Consider the following 19,750-nt stretch of genomic DNA (forward strand, 5'->3'; position numbering starts at 1 on the left):
TTCTGCATATAAGTTAAATAAGCAGGGTGACAATATAAAGCCTTGACATACTCCTTTCCCGTTTTGGAACCAGTCTGTTGTTCCATGTCCAGTTCTAACTGTTGCTTCTTCACCTGCATACAGGTTTCTCAGGAAGCAAGTTAGGTGGTCTGGTATTCCCATCGCTTGAAGATTTTCCACAGTTTGTTGTGATCCACACAGTCAAAGGCTTTGGCGTAGTCAATAAAGCAGAAGTCTATGTTTTTCTGGAACTCTCTTGCTTTTTCAATGATCCAACTGATGTTGGGCAATTTGATCTATGTTTCCTCTGCCTTTTCTAAATCCAGCTTGAACATCTGGAAGTTTATGGTTCATGTACTGTTGAAGCCTGTCTTGGAGAATTTTGAGCATTACTTTGCTAGCATGTGAGATGAGTGCAATTGTGTGGTAGTTTGAACATTTTTGGCATTGCCTATTTTTCACATTGGAATAAAAACTGACCTTTTCCAGTCTTGTGACCACTGCTGAGTTTTCCGAATTTGCTGGCATATAGAGTGCAGTACTTTCACAGCATCATCTTTTAGGATTTGAAACAGTTCAACTGGAATTCTATCACCTCCACTAGCTTTGTTCATAGTCCTAAGGACTTCCTAGGTCCCATTTGACTTCACATTCCAGGATGTCTGACTCTAGGTGAGTGATCACACATCCTGATTATCTGGGTCATGAAGATCTTTTTTGTACAGTTCTTCTGTGTATTCTTGCCACCTCTTCTTAGTATCTTCTGCTTCTGTTAGGTCCCTACCATTTCTGTCCTTTATTGAAAAGCCCATCTTTACATGAAATGTTCCCTTGGTATCTCTAATTTTCTTGAAGAGATCTCTAGTCTTCCCATTCTATTGTTTTCCTCTTTTTCTTTGCATTGATCACTGAGGAAGGCTTTCTTATCTCCTCCTTGCTATTCTTTGGAGCTCTGCATTTTAATGGATATATCTTTCCTTTTCTCCTTTGCCTTTCACCTCTCTTCTTTTCATACCTGTTTGCAAGGCCTTCTCAGACAAGCATTTTGCCTTTTTGCATTTCTTTTTGTTGAAAAACCATAACTTTGACTAGATGGACCTTAGTCGGCAAAGTTATGTCTCTGCTTTTTAATATGCTGTCTGGTTTGATCATAGCTTTTCTTCCAAGGAGAAAGTGTCATTTAATTTCATTGCTACAGTCACCATCCGCAGTGATTTTGGAGGCCAAGAAAATAAAAATATCTCACTGTTCCATTGTTTCCCCATCTATTTGCCATGAGCTGATGGAATGGATACCATGATCTTCATTTTTGGAATGTTAAATTTAAGCCAGCTTTTTCACTCTCCTTTTTCACTTTCATCAAGAGGGTCTTTGGTTCCTCTTCGCTTTCTGCCATAAAAGTGATGATATCTGAGGTTATTGATATTTCTCCAGGCAATCTTGACTCTAGCTTGTGTTTCATGCAGCCCGGCATTTCACATGATGTCCTCTGCATATAAGTTAAATAAACAGGGTGACAATATATAGCCTGTATACACCCCAATATCCCAATTCAGTGCAATTAAAAAAGAATAATTATTTAGCAAATCATGTTGCAATTACTTACTGGATAACCAAATAAAAACAAAACAAATACTCCAAACATGAGATCCCTATTTCTATCAAATACAAAGAAACTAATTTAGTTGAAACATAGACCTAAACATAAATGCTAAAACAATGACATTTCTAATAGTGAATGTACAAGACAGTTTTATGACCATAAGATTTGCAAAAATTTATTAGATAAGGAAGGTAAAAGCAGTGTTTAAAGATGCTATTTCCATTAGACTTCATCAAAATGAAAAAAAAATTTAAAAACACCTGCTTTGCAAAGGATATAGTAGGTAAAGTAAAAAGGCAAGCTATTTTTTTATTTAGCAAACTGGAGTTGCTAAAATTAAAAAGATCGAAATATTAAGTGTTGTCAAGAATGTGAAACAGCTAGATAACCCATACATTGCTAAACAGAGTTGAAAATGGTCCAACCACTTTCAAAAACACATGGCCTGTGTTTCAAAAGGTGGCATTAGTGATAAAGAACACACCTGCCAATGTGGGAGACATAAGAGATCCAGGTTCAATCCCTCAGTTGGGAAAATCCCCTGGAGGAGGGCATGTAAAACCCACTCCAATATTCTTTCCTGGAGAATCCCCATGAACAAAGGAGTCACGTTACAATCCATAGAGTCAAAGATGGCTGAAGCAACTTAGCATGTACACGTGCACATATGTGTGCAGATGGATAGATAGATGCATATATATTTATTAGCTTGAGAGAATTAAAGACAAATATCCAAAACAAGATTTACAAGATTATTCTGGGCAACCTTATTATATGAAAGGCAATGGCTAGAAACAATTCAAATGCTATGAACCACTAAAAGAATAAAACAAAGTGTGGCTTATTCTTACAGTGTAATACCACTCAGCACTAAAAAAGAGAAAACTATTGATTCCAAAAATATAGATAAACCTGCGACATTTTACAAAGTGAAAGAAGCTGGACATAATGCAAATATACTGTATGATTCCATTTATGAAAATTTAAAGCACAAACGAACTTAATCTGAGGTCAAAGTGTTAAGTTGGTCAGTGCGTCCGACTCTTTGCTACCCCATGGACTTGTAGCCCGCCAGGTTCCTCTGTCTATGGGATTCTTCAGGCAAGAATACTGGAGTAGGTGGCCATTCCATTCTCCAGGGAGATCTTCCTGACCCCAGGTTTGAACCTGGATCTCCTGCATTGCAGGCAGATTGTGTACTGTCTGAGTTACCAGGGGATATGTTTACTGTTGAGAGAATGTTGCCTGAAAAGTGGCAGTCAGGAAATTTCTGGAGTGATGTAATATTTTATATCTAAAAATTACATATATTTGCCCAAATAATTGAGCTTGAACATTTAAAATTTGCCTATTTAACATGTAAATAGTTAAAAAGGGCTCGAAAAAGTCCTATCTGGAGTTAGCAAGGGAGCATCTCAGTGTGTTTCTAACCATAAGTGGTCTTGTTTGCTATTTGTTTAGTTCATCACTTGGCAAAGGGTAAAACATGTCATTTCAGGGATCCAGTATCCAGGGACATTTTTTGAAGATTTCAGGTATCCCAGAACCTTTCTGCTTTCTCTAGCTTCCTGTGTGCGTGCATGCTGTCACTTCAGTCGTTTCTGGCTCTTTGTGACCCCCTGGACTATAGCCCGCCAGTCTCCTCTGTCCATGGGATTCTCCAGGCAAGAATACTGGAGAGGGTTGCCATGCCCTCCTCCAGGGGATCTTCTGACCCAGGATAGAACCTGCATCTCCTGTAACTCCTGCATTGCAGGCAGATTCTTTACCCCCTGATCCACCGGGGAAACTCTCTCTAGCTCCCTAAATACTACTATTTGACACTTGTGTTGGGAGGCCTTTGTAGAGGCATTTCCTGGGAATAATTTCCTTCTTGTATGTTGATTACAATGGCAAATAGATGGAAAAACTGTGAAAACAGTGGCAGACTTTATTTTTGGGGGCTCCAAAATCACTACAGATGGTGACTACAGTCATGAAATTAAAAGACGCTTACTCCTTGGAAGAAAAGTTATGACCAACCTAGACAGCATATTAAAAAGCCAAGACATTATTTTGTCAAGAAAAGTCTGTCTAGTCAAGGCTATGGTTTTTCCAGTAGTCATGTATGGATATGAGAGTTGGACTATAAAGAAAGCTGAACGTAGAAGAATTGATGCTTTTGAACTGTGGTATTAGAAGACTCTTGAGAGTCCCTTGGACAGCAAGGAGATCCAACCAGTCCATCCTAAAGGAGATCAGTCCTGAATATTCATTGGAAGGACTGATGTTGAAGCTGAAATTCCAATACTTTGGCCACCTAATGCGAAAAGCTGACTCATTTGAAAGGATCTTGATGCTGGGAAAGATTGAAGGCAGGAGGAGAAGGGGACGACAGAGGATGAGATGGTAGAATGGGTGACACCAACTCAATGGACATGAGTTTGAGTAAACTCCAGGAATTGGTGATGGACAGGGAGGTCTGGGGTGCTGCAGTCTATGGGGTTGCAAAGAGTCAGAGAGGACTGAACCACTAAACTGAACTGAACTGATGTTGATTCCATTCCACTTCTTTGGTCTCGGTGTTACCTGCAGACTGCCCACTCACCACTTAGGGCTGCGTAGAAGGTGTCTTCTCTTTGGGGCTTTCCTGGTGGCTCAGATGGTAAAGAATCTGCCTGCAATGCAGGAGACGATAAGAGACGTGTTCTCAATCCTTGGGTGGGGAAGGTCCCCTGGAAAAAGGAATGGCCATCCTCTCCAGCATTCCTGCCTGGAGAATTCCATGGACAGAGGAGCCTGGCGGGCTACAGTCCATGGAGTCACAAAGAGTCCAGTCGACTGGATTGAGTGGTAACACTTTCCGTACATAGGGAGTCCTGTGATTTCCTGCAAAAACTTTTGCTGGTGCAGATGAAATCCTCATCACAGAAAACCTCTAAGGGAGGAAGAAGATGATAATGCTGCACTGTGTGTTTTTGGTCCCCACAAGTGGCCTGCGGTGGGACCAGCCGCGCACTGACAGCCACCTCCCCTCCAGTCACTCAGGTCACTCAGAGCCCTGCGCTGCCTGGTGATTAAGACGAGCGCTGGCAGGAGGCAGCCCGTGGTGCTCCCGGCTCAGCTGCGTGCTGCCTCCCGGAGTCTTGCCTGCCCCACCGTCTTGTCTGTCCCTCCTCCTTCGAGTGTCCTGTCACTCCTTGCAGCCCTAGAACTGGCCAGCGCTGCACCCTCTCCAGTGGCTGGCAGACAGGGACTAAGCAACACAATGCCTCTGGGAGCCCGGAATCTGCTTCTGGGGTGAAGTCTCCTGAGTCCTAGGACAGCCTTGCAGGTAAGTCCCAGAGTTTTTGGTGTTGCTGCTCCTAAATCCAGAGGGTTTAGGTGTTTCTTGCACAGGAGATGGATGTGGTCCCGTGCAAAGATGCCCATGGCACAGGGCTGGGGGTAGGTGGTTGTCCACTTGCCCGAGGCTGATCATTTATGCCTGCTGGTCAGAAGGATGGAGAGAGCAGGAGTGGGGGGAAGGGATGGGGGCCAGGAGAGATCTAACCTGCCAGAAGTTGAAGCATAGTACTCTGAGCAGGGCAGAGACAGAATTCACTGGGAGACTGTCAGAAGCTCAGAGCTGCAGGCAATTGTCTCTCATCAGATGACATGGTGTTTGGAAGGCAGTGCTCTAGAGAGAGTATTTTAAATGTTGTTGGGACCACAAATACATATTGAATTGCATGAGGCAGGTGCTAAAGGGGTGAGGGAATTGGGGAGCAGTAGTGAATAGCATCCAGGATTATAAACTGAGACAAAATGATGTTTGCCAGCTCCATAACTTGGGGTCTTTTCCTCGGGTGAGACTCATGACGTAGCAATAATTGAACAAAATGCATCAGTAATTAGAGAAAGGCGATTGCAGAATTGGGGTTATGTTTTGCACATTTTTTAATCTGTTCCAAACTTACTGTAAGAATACAGCACTCAATGACCTTTATTTTGAATGAGTGAATAAAAATAACCTCAAGAAAATACATGTCATTTCAAATATATCTCAGGTAACAACACATTGTTACTTGTTGGAGCAAATGTACATCCTCTCCTTTTCAAAGTTTTATTCTGAAAGGGAGCAGTTTTGTCAACTATTGTTTTCTGTCTTTCAATGAGGTTTCAATTTAAAACATAAATACAGAGCAGACATATGCCGTTAATAACCTAGACCACTAAAATTCTATGACTCTTTTTACAAGCTGGAAACCTGCTTTTGGGAAACTGTAGACTTCACAAGAGACACAAACTAGGCATATACAAATAAACTCACATGTGAATTGCTTGTTATTTGGGTAGAAAAAATGGCACCACACTTTCTTAAAAACAAACTCTTGAGACTTCTGCTTCCAGAAGATGGAGCCTTTCATCTTCATTTATGTTTACATTTAAAGTTACATTTAGATGTAATTTTCCCACTAAATACAAATGAAAATCCTGTACATTATACATAAGAGAAACATAAGAATTTGAAAGGCAGAGACTATAAAGCAATTCTCATGAGGGAGATCTTTGCTGTGATGAAATATTCTGTATCTTGATTGCAGTTGTAGTTACACCAATCTCTCCATGTGACTAAACTAATATGGAAATTGTATTTGTTTCCTGTGGCTGCAGAAACAAATGATCACACATGGGGAGGCTTAAAACAAGCCTGTTCTTTCCCAGTTCTAAAGGACAGAAGTCCAAATTCAGTGTCGCTGGGCTGAAACGAAGGGGTTGACAAGGCTTCAGTCACTCTCAAAGTTCAAGGGGAGAATTCATCACTTGTCTCTTCCAGTTTCTGGTGGCTGTCAGCTTTCTTTGGTTTGTGATCACGCCTCTTTCACTTCTTTTTCATCATTGCTTTCTCCTCTTTATTTGTAGATATCACCCTTGGCCTTTCTTCTACTCTGATGACATGGGTAGAAGAAAGGAGTGGGTAGCCATTCCTTTCTCCACTCTCTTCTACTGTGATGGCATTAAGGGCCCACCTGGCTAATCCAAGATAAGTTCCTTCCTTCAAGATCCCTAATGTAATTACATTGTTTGTATAGATTAATATTCAACTCTTACTACATAGTAATATTTTCACATTCTGGGGATTAGGCATTGAATATATCTTTAGGAGGTAATTTTTTTAAAAAACCTATCACAAAACCACACACACTCATTCTACCAATGTCAAGTTCCTCGTCTTGATAGTATAAGACAATTATGTAAGATGAAGCCATTAAGAAAAATTGGGTGACAGGTACCCAGGACCTTTTTGTAATGTCTTTGGAGTTGATGTAAAAGTATCATTATTTTAAAATAAAAAGGTAAAAATAAAGCAACACATAAAATAGAACTTTGTCTCTAAGATTAAAAAATACATTTTTTAATGATAGCTTTTTCAAATAAAAAAGCTTAGTTTAGAAGGTAATCACTTGATATGCATTCTCTACAAAGATGTAAGACCACTATTTAAGATGTAAATGTGTATAACATAAAATAACACTAAAACTATACATTTTATTTGTATAACAAATTTATGTTGTTATCCTATGTACTCAGTCCAGTTCTATTTTTTTCTACATATCACATTTCTTCTAGTAAACTGACTCTTTCTATGTATACTACTCACTATATATATATGCATATACATGTACACACACATATACACATGCATGTGCATATATACAAATATATGTATATAAAATATATATATACATGTTAATATATGTTTATATTAATATAAACCAAATAGTGAGCAAAATTTATTACATTAAGCCTTTTAATTATAATAATCCTCAACAAATATTTTAAGTGGGTAGTATTAGAACTAATAAAGCTATACAATTAATACCTTATCTAATTTAATGACACTTAGCAACGGTCATGTTGGACTCTTTGTGATCCTATGAACAGTAGCCCACAAGGCTCCTCCATCCATGGAGTTTTCCAGGCAAGAATACTGGAGCAGGTTGCTATTTCCTCCTCCAGGGAATCTTCCTGTTCTCTTAAGCTTTTCTGTTTCAACATTTTTGAAATAAACTATGGTATTTCACCGGTTTCCTCATCTTTAAAACTGCCTATTTCCATGTTTTATAGAAGCTAGTTAGTTAGCATCAGTTGCTCAGTTGTGTCCAACTCTGTGCGACCCCCATGGACTGTGGCCTGCCAGACTCCTCTGTCCATGTAATTCTCCAGGCAAGGATTCTGGAGTGGGTTGCTATTCCATTCTCCAAGAGATATACCCAACCCAGGGGTCGAACCTGTGTCTCCTGCATTGCAGGCATATTCTTTACTGTTTGAGTCAGTAGGGAAGCTTTTATTGAAGATACTACCTTGATTTTTGTTCTTGTTTTATTTTGTTTTAAACCAATTTACTCAGAAAAGCCTACAGTATGAGAATAGTATTTAAAAAGGCATTAATACATGCCATGTGTGCTTACTTAGTAAGTCAGTCTTGTCCGCCTCTGCCACCCTAGAGGCTGTAGACCACCAGGCTCTTCTGTCCATGGGATTCTTCAGGCAAGAATACTAGAGTGCATAGCCATTCCTTTCTCCAAGGATCTTCCCAACCCAGGGATCAAACCCAGGTCTCCTGTATTGCAGGCAGATTCTTTACCAGCTGAGACACTAGAGAAGGCCAATACTTGCTATATCAATTCTCTATTTATAGACTGAGTCATTCAATTGCTTTAACATCTCTTGTTACACATTCTCAAGGCCTAGAAAGAAATAACGTGTGTTACAGATATTTGTGGGCTTTACTCCACAGGTCCGTATAAGATATGCAAGGGATCTGAGCCACACAGTGATAGTCATATGACTCATGAAATCAGATCATCCAAATATTTCTATACATACTATTAAAGTGAAAACTGAAGCCTCAAGCAAAGTGCCACCCAAAGGTACCTTCACAAAAAGCATCATTGTCACCAAATACCTGATCCCCAAATTGTTTTAGCTGAGTAAGAAAGTGAGCTAGTGTACTGTGTGTGTGTTTACATCAATATATGTGTATATTAATATATTTGCATTTTAATGTATGCATATTTATTTGTTTTATATATACCTAATATATACATATTCATACACTATATGAACTAAACATAAGTATAAAGTATGTATATAATGGTCACCTAAAATACTTTGTTCTTTTGCTGGCCCAGTATCTGTTATCTTACTTCTAAAATAAAACCTGATTTTAGCTTTGAAGAAAAATTATCCTCATCTTTCTCAGTCCTTGTGGTTTTTGTTTGTCTTTATTGTTTATTTATTTCATTGTTTTTTGTTGTTGTTAGTTGTTCTCATGGCTTTAATCGAAGCATGATTTACAAATAAATTTCGTATATGTTTAGGTTGTAAAATATAATTATTTAAAGGCGTATGATGTGATGATTTAATATACAGACCCATTGTGAAACGATTACCACAATTAATTTAATTAATATATCTGTTACCTTGGATGGTTACCATTTGTGTGTGTATGTGTGCTAAGAATACTCAAGAACAACATTCACAGCAAAGAACTCACCAGGCTGTACATTAGATCCTCTTGTGTCTTAAATGGGTTAAAATCACTGCCAATTTTTAGAGGTACATGTGTATCTCAAGCCTAGTCAATTGGCATATATTCTCCCAAACAACAAAGATAGGGAAAGGCACAGACTTTTATGAGGATCTAAAGAGATATATGTAGATTTATAGTACGAAGATCCACATAAAATATCCTATCAGCCTTTGAAGATTTTCCAGACCACACTGAATATTTCATTTTATTCTATTCTTTTGGGCTTCTGTGAAATTTGAAAGTAATGTCTAATTCATTTCACTTCTTCTCCCCTCTATAACTTGTGATTTCACTGCCACGCCAAGCCTTGTGTTCATGCAATTAGAACCCTCAAAATTCAATTACCATACTAAGTCTACCTAGCATTTCAGTTTTTATTTTTACGATCTTTAGTTTGAGACTATAAACATTGGGTTTTCTTATGTTTCCACGCATTGCTTCATTGCATTATTAAGCACACATTCCCCTTTATTGTATTTTAGCATATCAAGTGGTTGTAAAATCTGTGTAACATTTACGCCCATATCTAAATCAGGTCTTTATTTTTTATTTGATTATGCATCTTGCATTTACATCCACTGTACTTCATTTCCATGCTGTCTAAGGAAATCAGGCTGACTGTAAATAGCTAGCTGGGGTTATGCTGCAGTATCAGCCAATTCACAGAAAAATCAGAAGGTTCAAATAAGGAATGTATTGTAGAGAATGTATAGAGAATATTTCTATGAAAAGAAGTGATTGAACAAGCTTTTGTATTAACATTGAATACAAATGTAATTGAAAGTAAAATTTGGTGTTTATGACACTCCAAGTATGCCGGACAGAAAAGCAAGTAATATGCTGTATGGAGAATGAAGCCCAAGAAGTTAAAGTAATATGGAAAAGTCATGGTGAATCATGTTCAGTGAGCTGGGATTGTGACACAGAACAATGACATCCAATTTACTGGTCTAACTGCTGTAACCCCTCTGTAAGCATTCTTTATACTGAGTGTTTTTGAGTTCTCACTCCTATGTGTTAAGCATTGAACAAGGTGTTGTGATACAAGAACCAATAAAATGTAGCAACTGACAAAATGTGGCTACCTGGAATATTTTGTCTTCCCCTCTTTCTTTGTTTATTGAAGCATGACCTAATTGTTCGTTTTTGTTTGTTTAGCTATAAATGAACTTTTAAAAGTAGGGTTAAATTTCCTCTTAGTTTAGTGTCTATTTGAGAAACTCTATGGGCTTCTCTAGTGGCTCAGACAGTAAAGAATTCACCTGCAATGTAAGAGACCTGGGTTAGATCCCTGGGTCAGGAAGATCCCCTGGAGAAGGACATGGCAGCCCATTCCAGTATTCTTGCCTGAAAGAGGAGCCTGGTAGGCTGCAGTCCATCGTATCACAGAGTCAGACACAACTGAAGTGACTTAGCAGGCAGAAACACTGCGATCATTTTGGGGGAGAGAATGGCAAACCATTCTAGTATACTTGCTGTGAGGATCCCATGAACAAAATGAAAAGATATAACACTGGAAGATGAGCCCACTCCAGGTCAAAAGGAAATCAGCCCTGAGTATTCATTGGAAAGACCAATGAAGCTGAAGCTGAGGCTCCAATCCTTTGGCCACCTGATGCAAAGAGCTGACTCCTTGGAAAAGACCCTGATGCTGGGAAAGATTGAAGGCAAAAGGAGAAGGGGATGGCAGAGGATGAGATGGGTTAGCACCATGGACTCAATGGACATGAATTTAAGCAGGCTGTGGGATATAATGGAAAGGATATCCTGACATGCTGCAGTCCATGGAGTCACAAAGAGTTGGACCCAACTTAGTGATAACAAACAGCAATAACAGTCCTTTTTCTGGTCTTCCCAGGTAGTTTGGTGGTGAAGAATTCATCTGTCTGTGCTGAAGAGGTGGACTCAATCCCTGGGTCAAGAAGATTCCCTGGAGGAGGCAATGGCAACCCATTCCAGTGTTTATGCCTGGACAATGCCATGGACAGAGGAGACTGGAGGGCTGCAGTCCAGGAGATCACAAAGAGCACACATGCGCAATCACTTTTTATGGTGACTTCAAAGCAGTATGCTAGTAATATAGATATCTCTTTTCTAGAGAGACTATGAAAGCTCTAGAAGGATTATACAGAGTGAAATTGGATTCAGAGTCCCAGTGTCTACAGGCTTAGCTAATATAAATGCTTCAGTATTATGGATGATGGGGAGATGTTTGCTTTTTCCTCTTAATTTTCTTCCTGAATTCTTTCGTAGATATTAACACAAAGCATGAATAAATCATTCCCTCAAAAAAGGATATATTAGGGAGATTAATTAATGTTTTATTATAATATTCTGATAGGATGTTGTATCTTAGGAAAGCAGAAATGCTCAGCATGTCTGAAAATATCTTGTGTTAGAGGGAAAGGACCTTGAGTCAGCAAATATGAGTTCTACTCTGCGGTAAAGAGTGTCCCAAGTCCCCCACATTGCCTCTGTATCTTAAAGGTAATTTAAGCCTCCTGACTCTTGTGAAACTTCAGAGACATTTCAGCACTTCAAAGCTTTACCCGGTTGGTGTAACTAAAATTTGAATTCAGAGAGAGAGAGTAAATTAAAGTGACTGAGTGAATGAAGTGACAATTATCAGCAATGTGTTGGATTAGGTATTTCCACTGTCTGCAAAATGTGGTTGACAACTGCAGTTAATCCGTATGGTTGCTGTGAGGACTAAATAAGCCAAAGGTTACAAATCTCTAAGTAAAGAGCTAATACAAGTGTCACTGTGCTGTTGCTCAGTCATGCCCGACTCTTTGCAACCCCATGGACTGCAGCCTTCCAAACTCCTCCGTCCATGGAATTTTCTCAGCATCATACTGGAGTGAGTTGCCATTTCCTCCTCCAGGGGATCGTCCCAACCTAGGGATGGAACCTATGTCTCCAGCATTGGCAGGCAGATTCTTTACCACTGAGCCACCTGGGAAGCCTAGCACCTTGCTAGTGTATGCACACTAGTTATTCATGCATGTACGCTAGTAATCTTTACTGTTAATTTTGTTGAAAACAGTACGTGGAGACAGTCATGTTCACATAAGCCTCTAAAATTCCTTCTTTACCCATTACTCCATAGAGACCTGTATTGGGGTTTGGCTCTATCACTCACTAGTGAGAAGAAAAGCAGCTTCTGACATCCAGGACTTGGTCCAGCACACAAGCGAGGCTTTGGACTGCTGTTGAACATAAAAATGTCAAAAACAGCACATCAGTCAAGATCACTTGTGACCATGATGAAGAAAGACACAAGTAAGACTACATAATAATCATGAATGAATACAAACAAAAACAGGAACATTGTCTAAAAGAAACAACAAAAAATGACCAAACCTCCATAATTCATTAGAAATATGAGTAACTACTGTTTCTTTATAAATTAAATTATAAACTTCTTTATAATTTACTTTATGCTTCTTTACACCTAGGTCAGAATTCCAAAGAGATCAATTCATAGACTCATCTCTGTTTCCTGGCAGCATAAATCCACAGAATAGTTTAAAGTGTAAGTTCAAATCCAGTCTTGTCTGATTTATTCTTAGGAAGACCTCCCACAGTTCTTCAAGGTATGAGTTTGCCCTCATTGTATGCATGAGCGCTCAGTGGCTCAGTGGGGTCTGACTCTTTGCAACCCCGTGGACTGTAGCTTGCCAGGCTCCTCTGTCCATGGGATTCTCCAGGCAAGAATACTGGAGTGGGTTGCCATTTCCTCCTCCCAGGGGTCTTCCTTTCCATGGATCAAACCCACCTCTCCTGGGTCTCCTGAATTGCAGGCTGATTCTTTACCCACTGAGCCACCCAGGAAGTCCTCTCCCTCATTGAACTAACCAATAAACCCAATTTTATGCTACCCTTAACTGAATAAAAGAATTTAGATAGGGGGCCTGGTCCAAAAAGAGACCTATCACCAACAATAACTAAAAAGTGTGAGGTGGCTGTGTGAGCTTGGGGGAGCTTAACAGGACCTGTTTGCTCAAAGTCTTCTGTGGCCCCCCCTCTGCATGGCATCATGGACATCTGTTTACCAAATATTTGCTCTTCCCATCTTCCTGTGAATTGTCTTTCTTCCCTTTGTAGCCCCAGATCCCTAATGCTTTCTTCTTAGCTCAAGGTGGCATATAAACCTCAAATCTGACTTTCTGGAAGCCTATTGTGTGTATGTAAAGCCCCCATATGCATGAAATTAATTTTTTTCTCCTGTTAATCTGTCTGATGTCAATTCAATTATTAGATCAGCCATAAGAACCTAAAAGAGCAGAAGAAAAAATTTCCTCTCCAAGAGTTCTGTTAATTCATTTATGAAAAACTCATTGTACACTTCCTAAAGTACCAGGCCCATGGAATTCAGTGTTAACCTGATTTATTGATGGCTCTGATCTTTAAAGATGCAATAAAATAGAAGCAATTGTTCATCTGTACATTCCTTAATTACTAGAGGACTTCGTTCCTAATACTATACACTTTCCATGACTATTTTATGTGACTTTTGCTGGATGTTTTCCATTTAACCATTAATATGTTTTACCTACTTTCCCTAACTTGCTCTGTGCTCCAGGAGTCTGACATTTCAGGACAATATCATACCTCCTTGCCATCTAACTTCTGGCAAAGTTCAGACAGTTAGGTAATAGCTTCAATTAGGGACAAGAAGACAGTGAGATTGCGCTATTTATTCCCCTTATTCTTTCCTTCCAAGTTCTCCTTAGTCATGCAGCTCCACTTCCGAATTCAGGTAACTGCTTTTTACCCATGTTCCTAGCCTGGGAGCAATGGTTTCATTCTATGATTACTTCCATCACCTCCCAAACCTTTGAAAATCACATTTTTAAAATTTACCACAGTAATCCACCTTGAATTTGTCATTTGTTTTTTTCTGGGACCCAGACTCTACTGGTTTAGAATTTGTGCATGTCTTTCAACAGGGTCTAAGTTTTTATTATGTAAGTCTGAACTATTACTCTTGACTGCTCTGTTTGTTTTTTTTAATGTTTTAAAATTTGATGTTTGTTTCTTCTTACTTCAGATTATGTGTGATGGATGACACTATATAGGTTAAGGCTACGTAATTAGAATATTCATCAACTCTTAAATGGCTATTCTAATAGTCTCCTCAATAGTCTTCAGTGTTTAAACCTCTAGATATCCCTAATCTAATATACCTTCAACAGTACCTCCAGAGTAATTTTTTCAAAATATGAATAATTGCAAATCATGAAAATCTAAGTTCCACTCAGCTTTCTTCAAGGGAAAGTTTTATTTTATTCTGTGAGCCTCCTTATGCAATTTTGAACACAATAAATATACATCTAAGTATTATTATCAATTCTAGAAATTCATATGTAATCACAACTAAAGAAGAATCAAATCTACTCATTATATTCTCTCCGGTGAAGATAATGTTATAAAAATAATAAAACATTGTGCACGCCTTACTATAGCACTGGAATTTTTTCAAATCTGAAATGCTAATGTAGCATTTATAGAAAATATTGCCTCATTAGCTCTTTTCCTTCATCCTAATAAAAACCAACTTTGTAAAGGCTAATCATTCTAAGGCTATTATATAAAAGTAATTAGAAATTCACTCAGATTAATGATTATTTCTTTGGGTTATATAACACAAATTATATGTTGATACAGTATCTATATGATGCAGATCCTAATTTTCCATACTTTGAAAAAATTCATTATTGCATTGCCAATTTAATTGTAGATTTATTTGATTTTTGCAAAAGTATTCAATAATATTTTCAGGAATAATTCTTTAAAGAAGTCTGTTAGTATAATTTTACTTGGTGCTTTGACTATTTTAATAGTTGTAGGTATTACCTACTTCTATGCAGAGCTTCTTTATTACTATTTGTTGCCTCAAATATATTGTTTATGCACTAGACATCATATATAAAAGTTTGAGATATGAGATGTTCCTCTATATGCTGCATTTTGATGGTAAAACACAAGAATCATAAATTGGGAGCCTTAACATCTACATACTGATTTGTTGTTAATCTGGTATATGCACAAAATCTTATTCCTCTTTCTGAGTCAATTTTTTAGCAATGCTGTAGCATCAATATCTATAAAATTTCTATCTGAAAGCTGAATGAGAAATTATAAAAAGTGAACAGGTAATATGTTATAGAAGTCATTGTTTCTAATAAAATTGTGTTGATTCAAAGAAAAATAAAAAAGCAAAGGAGGAAATATGGGAAATATATTTCGTAATTTATTTGCCACACATGGTCTTTAAGAGCACATATCTTTAATTTCAAATGTTATTTTGTCTGGGGTTTTATTTTTAAATCATTTGTACTTATTTGAGAGTTGATGTCATCATCTTCTCTCGGATTTCATGACTTGTTCCATTCTTCTCCTCACATTACTAACAATTTTCTAAAATACTAACCTTGTCATGTCCCATTCTGCAGGTATCCATTGCAAAGGCCATAAAAGCATGATTCAGTTGGCACCAAGACTGACCAAGATTTGGTCTCTATTTTTCCAGACTCAGCAATCAGAAGCAATCTAGAGGCTGACAAAGTCATTTGCAGTTTAACAAACACAGCGTGCTCTTCCTTTCCACTCTACTTTCACACATGGTGATTCTTTTGTCTGGAATGTCCTTTCCCCGTTTACTTCTATTCAGATGTGCATGCTCTTAAAGTCATAGCTTATGTATCATCTAATCTACTGTGACATTCCTAAACATAGCTTGCATTGCCTTGCCAACTTACTGCTTGGTATATTCTTTCGTTGTTTCCATTCAATTGTGGAATAACATCTGGTTTACCTGTATGATTTCTTCTTCAGACAGTGACCTCTTTGTATAGAGAGACAGTGCTTTTTATTTTCATATCTTAAATGCCTGGCAGACAAATCTGACCCTCAAATATGTAGGAACCCAATAAGTGTACATTAGATTAATGGATGACTGTTCAAAGGAGTAAAACTGGCCACCCCAAATGTGTCTCTTTGGCATGAGGATTAATTTAGGATGATTATTTTGAAGAAATGTAAGATTTTGGAAGTTTTCTTGTTACTCCCCCTTAAATGCCTAAATGAATTTAGGTAAAGGCCTGTTCCTGAACAGAAGTACAACTGGAAATATTTGCAAAGAATGTGGGCTAGGTGGTATGATGCGGGCGACTCTATGCCATAGAGATCTGAGTCCACTCTGGTCCTGTTGTCACTGCTTGTTCCAGTAGATCTGTGCTTACCAAGCAATTGCTTTTTCATCTTATATGAATTGCCTTTCCTCCTTTTGAAGTCCCAAATCTCTACCTCCAAATTCTTTGTGTGTGTGTGTGTGTGTGTGTGTGTGTGTGGTTTAGATGAAGATGGTATTTAAGGTGAAGTTTTCAGCTGTTTTGGCAAGTTGCTCAGTTTTCTTGGGTCTCTCCCCTTTATGCATGTTATTCAACTTTTGTTTGATTTTTTTTTCCTGTTAATCGGCTTAATTCTTAGATCATCCAGAAGAACCTAGAAATGTAGAGAAAAGATTCCTCCTTGAAAGCAATCTATCAGAGAGGGTCTAAGCTTTAACAGGGCAACAAAAATGTGTTTCTTTGCTCCATCTCTCTCAGTATAAGTGTTCAGTAAATGTGTGAACTGTTAACAGTATTGGTGATAGTGAGAAAACAAAAATTCATGGTCCTTCCAGGTTTAAAATTCAATGATTTTAGAGTATAATTATATAAGAAAAAACAAAATAGAAAACTAGAACACATTACAGTTCCTTTTCCATAGTTTTCTTCTTCCCTATGTGAGAACTCTGGAACTAGCTCATAATTATAGTGCCAGTGAATATGTGGTGCCAAATAGAATAAGATAGTATATTGTCTTTCCTGACCCTCATTATTCTGGGTTTTGTGAATATAGGTTAGCACAGTTTCTGATATTTTAGATGTGCTATTAATAGCCAGAGAGACAATAATCACACTATAATCATTTGTTAAAAGATTTATTCTAAGAATTAAAGAATGATATTTCTATTATTTTATTTTAAAAAACTACTTAGAATGTAGTAAATGACACTTCTTATCACTGAGAATGTAGCAAAGAACAAAACAGAGTCCCCACTCTTGGGATTTTATGGGATATTGAGATAATATATCTGAAAAAAATGTAGCAAATATAATTTTAATTACTGATGAAAACTCTTAAGGAAACTTAAAAGGTAAATTAAAAATTTAAGAGATTAAAGAGTGAAGATGGGTGGGAGTTGTGTTTTTTTTTTTTTTTTTTTAAAAACAATTACCAAGCATAGACTAGATAAAAAGCAATCAGCTAAGATTTTCAGATTGTTTTTCTAGTTTAATCACTGGGCTTCCCTGGTGGTTCAGGCAGTAAAAAATCTGTCTGCAATGGAGGAGACCTGGGTTCTATCCCTGGGTAAGGAAGATCTCCTGAGATATCATGGACGGAGGATCACCATATCCTCAAATGGAAATTTTAAAAATTTTCATTTTACAAAGAAGAACTTTAAGACTCAGAGACAGCAAGTGATTGGTTTACGGGCACCACAGAGATGATGCAGGCGCGCTCAGTTTTGGCCAACTCTTTGAGACCCCATGAACTCTATTCTGCAAGGCTCCTCTGTCCATGGGATTCTCCAGGCAAGAATACTGGAGTGGGTTGCCATTTTCTACTCCAGGAGATCTTCCCAACCCAGGGATTGAACCTGCATCTCCTGCAAGGCAGGCAGATTCTTTACCACTGTGCTACCTGGATTTGCATTAAATGTTACAACTTTTCTTGAGACTAACATCAAGGGACTTATCAAGAGATCCTCCAAACTTTATGCACACTTTACTGTATAAGCTTCCAACCCATTTTACTTTCACCAGCAAAGTCAACCCTGCACAAACTGCACCAGCCCAGGACATCAGATCAATTGTAAAATTGAGCACTAATCAAATGTCACTTGGAATGAAATTATAATGGGTACGGATGGAAAGTTTTTCAAAGACCGCACATAAAGGGTATCTCTAATCAGCAAGGAAATCACCTGAAAACAAAGAATGATGGCTCTTTATTGCAGTGCAAGACTGCAGCATAGCAATAAGTGTAGGAGGATGTGAACTAGAAGAAAAGAGACTAAAATCCCAAGGGAGAAATTCAGTTTCTAGTTTTCAGACTTCATTTCAGGAAAAATATGCTAATGTTCTTAATCTATTCTAGGAAAGAGACTCATGAGCTAGTTATTTGCTTTTTATTGTGTATAAATATAGAGCAAGAAATAAAACAGGTGGCCAGATATTGTAGTAGTTTCATGAATGTTATCAACACTGCATTAAAAGTATCTGCTTTGCATTTATATATTACTTGATAATTTGAAGAACACATTTTTAAGCACGCTTGAGTATGCAACCTATATTAGTTTGCTAGGGTTGCCATAGCAAAATACCACAGACTAGGAGGCTTAAAGAATAGGGGTTTATTTTCTCACCGTTCTGAAAGCTAGCAGTACAAAATCAAGTGTTGGGCAGGTTGATTTCCTCTGAGACTTTGTTAATGATCATCTTTTCTTTGTGTCTTCACATGCTCTTCCCTCTGTATATGTCTATGTTCAGATTTTCTCTTCTTATAAGGATGGGAGTCAGATTCAGACCCACCTGAATAACCTCATTTTAAGTTAATTATTACCTTTTTAAAGATCCTATGTACAAATATTGTCACATTCTGAGATCTTGAAATTTGGAACTACATAAAAGGATTGGGATTAAGAAAAAGATAACATTAACAGAGATAAAGGCTAGCCAGTAATGACATTGAGAAAACTAGCTATTCAAATACATGTAAATAAAAATTGTAAAATGAGTTCTTAGCACCAGTAACAGACAAAATCACTACTGATTGAAAAAGCTGGTACAATAATTTGATTTCTGAATACTGACAGAAAGCTCTTGATGACTTTGTATGACTTAAGTCCTCCAGGACAATACCGGTATGTTTAACAGTTTCTTATGCGTTTCAGGTGACTGGACTCACCATTCATCCAAGTCCGTCTCCAGGTCTTGAAGTCGCCTAGGAAGTCCTTAAGAAGCACACTGGGGCGGTGGCCAGAGGACCTACCCCACGCCCGAGGTCAGGGGCGGTGGCCGAGAGGAGCTACCCCACATCCAAGGAGCGACGGCTGCGCAGGCACAGGAGGGCCAAGAGGAGCTACCCCACGTCCAAGGAGCGGCGGCTGCGCAGGCGCAGGAGGGCCAAGAGGAGCTACTCCACGTTCAAGGTCAGGAGGGTTGGCCGTGAGAAGATACCCCTCGTCCAAGGTAAGGAGCAGCGGCTGTGCTTTGCCGGAGCAGCCCTAAAGAGATAACCCACGTCCAAGGTAAGAGAAACCCAAGTAAGATGGTAGGTGTTGAGAGGGCATCAGAGGGCAGACTCACCAAAACCATAATCACAGAAAACTAGCCAATCTGATCACATGGACCATAACCTTGTCTAACTCAATGAAACTAGGCCATACTGTGTGGGGCCACCCAAGACAGACTGGTCGTGGTGGAGAGGTCTGACAGAATGTGGTCCACTGGAGAAGGGAATGGCGAACCACTTCA

The sequence above is a fragment of the Muntiacus reevesi genome, chromosome 5 (genome assembly GCF_963930625.1).
Source record: "Muntiacus reevesi chromosome 5, mMunRee1.1, whole genome shotgun sequence".
NCBI classification, from domain to species: Eukaryota; Metazoa; Chordata; class Mammalia; order Artiodactyla; family Cervidae; genus Muntiacus; species Muntiacus reevesi.